At 43.5% G+C, this 7,149-nt stretch overlaps 1 pseudogene; it reads left to right on the plus strand.

Annotated features, from left to right (window-relative positions):
* Positions 1-407: 407 nt before the first annotated feature.
* LOC102757369 lies at positions 408-1,280 on the plus strand (annotated as a pseudogene).
* Positions 1,281-7,149: the final 5,869 nt, after the last annotated feature.

The following is a 7,149-nucleotide window of genomic DNA, read 5'->3' on the forward strand; positions in this document are numbered from 1 at the left end:
CAGCAGGTCGTTAGCTCCCAAAGGGTCCCAGACTGCGAGAGGGCCCAGGCGGGGCTGAGGGACCCCTCCTCCCCCCCAAGTGCGCTAATTTTTGTGCACCGGGCCTCTAGGCTATATATATATAAAGCCAGCGACCATAACGGCATCATGAATATTAGACCAGAACCACCCCCCCCTCATTGGGTTGGCCCCATCCCCCCCAAGAAATGGTTAGGGACACCCCTAGGCAACATGATAGGGTGCAAGTTAGGGTGCGAGTTTGATGGGGGAAAGTCAAAGTAATAGGGGGGAAGGTCATAAGGGTCTGCGGGGTTGGAGTGGCCCATCTGGAGTAGGTTTGGAGTGTGCTGGGGAAGGAAGAGGAAGATCCCATTAGAAAACAGCATCACTGGGGCCTTGGCCCTGAAATGGCGCTGCTGGCTGAGCACCTGTTGAAGCCACTGCCCTTGGACAAGCAGATCGAGACTAGACCCTTCCTGGAGGCAGTGTCCCACCTGCCGCCCTTCTTCTATTGCCTTGGTTCCCCAGTGTTTATGCCCATCAAGGCAGACATAAGTGGTAACATCACGAAAATCAAAGCTGTGTACAACACCGACCCAGCCAAGTTCCAGACCCTGCAGAACATCCTGGAGGTGGAGAACATCCTGGAGGCAGAGAAGGAAATGTATGGAGCAGAGTGGCCCTATGTGGGCCCACGCTGGCACTTATGTGGCTGAAAGGTGGCCTCCCAACTTCATCGTCATCAACGCCACAAGGCCTTTAGGATGGCACTCAAGAATTACCATGGCTGGCCAAAACCGGTTTGGCTCAGGTGATAGAGCGTCGGCCTGCGGACTGAAAGGTCCTGGGTTCGATTCCGGTCAAGGGCATGTACCTGGGTTGCGGGCGTGTCACCAGTAGGAGGTGTGCAAGAGGCAGCTGATCGATGTTTCTCTCTCATCGATGTTTCTAACTCTCTATCTCTCTCCCTTCCTCTCTGTAAAAAATCAATAAAATATATTAAAAAAAAAAAAAAAAAGAATTACCATGGCTGGATCGTGCAGAAGATCTTCCAGGCAGTGCTGTATGCCGCGCCCTACAAGTTCGACTTCCTGAAAGCGCTCTCCAAGGGCCAAAACATGAGGGAGGAGGAGTGCATGGAGAAGGTCCACCTGTTCCTGGTCAACTACATGGCCACCATTGACATCATCTACGAGATGTACACCAAGGTGAACGCCGAGCTCAACTACAAGTCCCAGGGGCTGGCACTCCCAGAAACAGACCAGACAGAATCACTGTGAAGCAAGCTGGCAGGCCGCCTTGGCCTGCGTCCCCCAGAGCAGCCCAGAGTCTGGCTGGGATTTCAGGGGTCAGCCCTGGTTTCTGAAAAGTCATTTTTGAGGTCTATCCTAACAGCAATAAAAACCACCCTACTTCTGACTCACCTTTAATTTCAAGGCAGCACACACCGACTGCCTTCATTTCAGTGTGATAAAAATCAGTTAATGTTGCTAATAAATCAAGTCCTTGGGTTTTCTGTTCCCGTCCTCCCACGTGGTGCGTGACCTTGGGGGAGCCCTGTCATACACCTCATTTTAAAAATGAGGATCTGGTGCAGCGATGTTTCAGGTCTTGTAAGGACCATGACAAGTCTGATTTGAAATGATACGGGATTTGTTTTTTAAAGCAGACTGCTGTGTGCTCTCCTGTGGTTGCACAGCCCAGCGTCACAGCGCTGTCAGTGTAGACCCCGCTCTTTCCTACTGTCTTTTCCCAGACAGTTTTTTATAGTTGAAAACAACCAGCAGGCCTTTGATGACCTTGACCAACAGGACTTTATTTTAAAGCTATGAGGTATGAGTAACTGACCACAGATGATTGAATTTGCATTCTCCTGCATAAGTATTTTCTTCAGGGACAGCCTACCCCATCTAAGAAACTACCTATATCTTGTGTGCTCTCAGAGGGGAGACCACAAGCCCTCCCGATGCCAAGACCCAAGGAAACACATCACTGCCTTAACCGTCCCTCCTGGCACTAACAAGAGCTGTATTTTGAAAGTGTTGGGGTGAATAGAGGGACCATCCAAAAATTCATGTCTGTTAAAAACCCAATGAGGAACAATTGGTGATTTTTATGCAAACACTAAATAATTCTTAATAAATAAATCTCTATTTTAGAATCACAAAAAAAAAACACCAAAAAACAAAACAAAAACCAAAACAACAACAACAAAAAAACCCCAAAAACCTTTGGAGATAGGGAAGGGCAGTTTGTCCAGACTGTTGAGAGCTCAGAATTAGAGTTTAATTGGGATAGAAATCCTGCTAATAGCACCAGATGCCTGAAATCTGAGCACTCTGCTTTTAGGTTTTCCAGTTCAAGTTTCTGAAGGCTGCCTATTAAAATATTCCTGATTAGAAAGTGTTTGTATAGAAGCCCATAAGTATTAAATATTTGCTGTGTTTACCATGCTTAGCTCTCTATAAGGAATATGGAATAATGTCAAATGCCTTATGTTCTCAGGAAGCTTGAATTTTAAAATAAAAAATAAAGAAGAAATATAAATATTAAAAATAAAAAAAGAAGAAGCTGGAGTTTTAGGGGCAAAATCAGGCAGGCAGGAGAGCAGTTAGGAGCCAGCAGTCCCAGATTGTGAGAGGGATGTCCATTGGATTGGGCCTAAACTGGCAGTTGGACATCCCCTGAAAGGTCCCGGATTGCAAGAGGTTGCAGGCTGGACTGAGGGACCCACCCCCTCCCATGCATGAATTTTGTGCACAGGGCCTCTAGTTATTTATAAAAGGTGTAGGCAGTTCAAAGGTGCTGTGCCAGCTTAAACAGGGGTATGTGACAGATTAATTTAGGCCAGGGCACGCCTTACGGGAAAGTATGTGTTAATACAGGAAGGTAGGATTAAATATTTAAGTATACTCAAATAAAATTTTGAGTGTTTCTACACCTTCTCATTTTTTCTCTCCTAATTTTCCAAGAATGGTTTTGTCTAGAGAGCTAGATAGTCAACTCTGATTCATTTGTAAAGTCTAATGCTTTTTGGACTACAGTCTAGGTTAGTGGTTGGCAAACTGCGACCCCTTGAGTGTGGCTCTTCCACAAAATACCACATGCAGGTGTGCACGTACAGTGTGATTGAAACTTCGTGGCCACACTCAAGGGGCCAAAGAGCCGCATATGGCTCGCGAGCCACAGTTTGCCGACCACTGGTCTAGGTATTAGACAACTGATGGCTGGGCTATTTTAGAAGAAAAATCAATGCCAGGACTGACCAGCAGATCCTGAGTGATGGATGAACAGATTACTCTGACACAGTTTCACAGTGAAAGAGAGGGCTAAGGGATGGCCTGGCTGAAGGAGTCAGGCAGCCTCCATTGCCTGCCTCGGTACCCTTTTATTGTAACAGCAGTTTGAGATAAAGTTTATCTTCTAGATACAATCAATAGGCTGAGTAATCTTGGGAGGACACATGTGTTTACATTATTGTCTCTAGGCAAGGGCACCCAGAGATTAAGCATAGAGATTCCAGTAAACACCTGGGGGTCTGCATGTGCACAGACTTGTTTGGAAAAGTCAAGGAATAATTAGGGGTGCTGCCTTCAACACCCCCCTAAGTTGGAATTCCGATAAACAGAGCAGGCAGCCTTCCATACACTTCCCTTTTCTCAGAATGTCCTCCTTACAAACTTTCCAACCAAGTCTCCTGTGCTCCCCAACAAATAAAAAAAATTAAGTGATTATTTATGAGTGAATAGAAAAACATCACAAGCAATTTTTGTTCATGGAAAATGAAGTTGAGATTCTGTACTTGTCGGAAAAGAAAAGTCAGTAGTGATGGTGTAAGAGGAGAGAGGATAATGATGTATATAAAACAAAGAAGAAAGTCTATAAAATTCAATCCACTTCTATAGGCTTATTTGGTACAAGTAAAACCAGGGAAACTTGGAGCAGCTCTGCATTTCAGCAAGCATAATGGATCTTGGCCTTCAGCCTACTCCAGTGCATTTATTTTCTCTAGGGAGTTGTTTTTATAGCCTAAGGAACTAGTCTAAAAAGAGTTGGGATTACTTAAGAAGTGATGATTTACTATTTAGTCTTAGAAGGGATATAATGCCTTGGGAGTCTAATCTGTGCCTGTCTTTATATGAATGGATTCATCTCTCTTGCTTGATAAATATGTCCATTGGGCAACAATGAACTGAATGGGCTTATTATGCTGTCAGCTGACAGTGGTGGTATAAAGGTATCTTAAAGTTGGATTCAGCCTTGCTAAAGCAAAATGGGGACCATATTGAAAATGGAAAGTAGAAATTCATCAGGATCCTCTCTCCAGAGGTATAATGGATTTCATCTCTGCTTCTTGCTAACATCTACCTCATCTTTCCTCTCTTTGTGAAATAAAGGTTACCAGCATTTTTGTACTGTGGATACCCTTGGATCATTCAGGAAACCTAGGAAACCCTTCTCAGAAATGCTTTCAATCCATAAAGTACATTGTGTAGGATTAAAAAGGAAACCAAATGTTTCAAAACACAGTGATAAAATTCTAATTTTAAGTTTTATTTTTTAATTAAAAATTTGTAGCATATCAATATATGTGATTCTTTATAATATAGTCAATAAGATCTGGCAGCGTGTTAATAATTCTGAAATTCTAAAATAATGTATAAATTTTTTTGGGGGGTTGACATGAAAATATCTGTAATTTCTACTGCAAATGAAATCATAGGTATTACTAGTACTACTGTAGTTTTGCCTAAATTCATAATATAGTTAGGGGCTGGTAAAAATCTATGTAATTTGCTTTTTCCTTTTCAATTCATGAGCTCCCTGAATTCTATCCCTGGATCAGGGATACCAGGGCTCAGATTAAGAAGTGCTACTATTTACTGTCTTTCCTTTTAATATCTGTACAAATAGAGAAAGGGTGGACTAGTTTAATAGTTTCCCTGCCCCAGACCTAGTGCCCACAACTGTCACATCTCTAATTGTCACAACAGCAAATCATTAGGACAGTCTTTCTGATTAGCCAGGGGCCAGGTATCCATTTCTATTCCCCTAAACAATAGAAGAATGGATTTAAGGCAAGCATATCTTTGAGCAAGAAAAATGAGAATTTTCAAAGATAGGATATGCGTAAGGTAAATACTCTCAAAGGAGCCTTTACACTACAGGCTTGGGACCTTTACAAGCAATTTGAAAATTACTTAGCCTAGCCTTACAGATACACGGGAAAGATGATCACTGTTCATTGGAAAGAAAAGTTGTTTGTGTCCAATAGAACTTTCTGTGGTAATGCAAATGTTCTCCATCTTCATTGTCCAATATGGTAGCCACTAGTCATATGTAGTTCTTGAGCAATTGAAATGTGGCTAAAATGACTGAGGGTGCAAATTTTACATTTTATTTAAGTTTAATTAATTAAAATTTAGTGCCGACTGTAGTGGACAGTTCAAGTCTAACCTATTATATAGTGCATCTGCATCACTTTCCTATACCTGTGACATTCCAGCCAAACCAGCAAAGTATGCCTATCTTTCTGTTTCTGACCTTTGTTGTGACTATTTTCCTAGTCAGGCACAAGCTCATAATTTCTGTTAATATTTCTAAGTCATTCCATACCTTGCATGTCTAACTCATAACCCACTACCTCAGTCTAGCCCTCTGAAGTCTAAAGGCATATGTTGCAATATCATTAATATCAAGTAGAGTGAAGGCTTCTCTGGGAGAAGAAACAACTTCTCACATCTGTATAAATACCTAATCTTTTTATATAGATGTTCAGGTCACTATTTATTTGGAAAAACAGATGATGCAAATCATAACAAAGGTCTAATCGTATTGATAATTTACCCAAAATCACATACCAATAAAAAATGGGAGAGGAGAGGAGAACCAAGATGGCAGTGTAGGTAAACACCTGTACTCACCACTTCCCATAATCACATCAAAATTACAACTAAAATACAGGACAACCATCATTCAGAAACACCTGAAAGCTGGCTGAATAGAAGTCCTACAACTAGAAAAGTAAAGAAGAAAGCACACTGAGACTGCTAGGAAGGATGGAGGTGCATAACTGGCTGGTCTAACACCCACATGCGGTGTTTTTTTTTCCATCAAGAGGGAGATCAACTTTGTAGAGTCTGCCCATGAGGAGCAAGGGGTCCTAGCCCCACACCAGACCCACAGTCCAGGGTTCCAGAGATGGTAAGAGAAGCCCCCACAACTATAGCCTATAAAAACCAGCAGGGATTGTAGCTGAGGAACATGGAGACTGCTGGAGATCCAGGTGTTTCTTTTAAAAGGCTGGTACATGATCTTACTGTAATTCCCAGAACCAGGTGGCTTTTGGGGACCCAGATACGTATGGGGAGGAACTGGATTGTCTGGCATCTATGCAGAAACTTGGGGGTGACTTTCTTCCAGACTAGGGTGCTCACAGGGGTCATTGTTCCCATGCTGGGACCTCCCCTGTTGCAGGGCTGACTGGCAGTCTCCATCAGCCTGGGGCAAACTGTTTGCTCCACTCTGGTGATTCCCTGAAACCCTGCGTCATCCAATTCGCAGCCCCACCCATGTTGTTTGCAGCAACTTTTCCATATGAATGGCCTGTCCTGGCTCAGGCATCAGACTTTCCTAAAATCTCTCAAACAAGCTTCAGCTGGTTATAGGGTGCCCCAAACCTATCAATAAAGGCTCAGGACTTGGCACTAGCAACAGTCTGCCTTTCTTCATAGCTGGGCCTCACCCAGGTACCTCTAAGACCAAAACAAATAGAAAATAGCATCTGTCTGAAGATCTCTCTATAGCTCCTGCTGTGGAACCAGGCAGTGGCTGACTTTGCTCCTCTCTGGAGGCCCCAGAGCCAGTGCATCCAGTGGAAAATTTCTTTCAGATCCTACCAAATCACAACTCTACACATTCATAAGCAACACACTCAAGAGGCAGACTCAGTGAGCACCAAAGCCCCCTGAAGTGAGTCCTGCTCCATAGGGATGTTTCCTGCACAGCAGCTCCCCCACTGTAGTCACAGCTAGTCCTCACAGTCAATTGGCCCAGAGGTTAACTCCTCCAGGTGATACCAACATCAGTCAAGGCTCAACTACAAGACTGTGCACACAGCCCACACTAGGGTACACCTCAGTACTGGGA

Source organism: Myotis davidii, unplaced genomic scaffold (assembly GCF_000327345.1).
Source record: "Myotis davidii unplaced genomic scaffold, ASM32734v1 scaffold24, whole genome shotgun sequence".
Lineage (NCBI taxonomy): Eukaryota > Metazoa > Chordata > Mammalia > Chiroptera > Vespertilionidae > Myotis > Myotis davidii.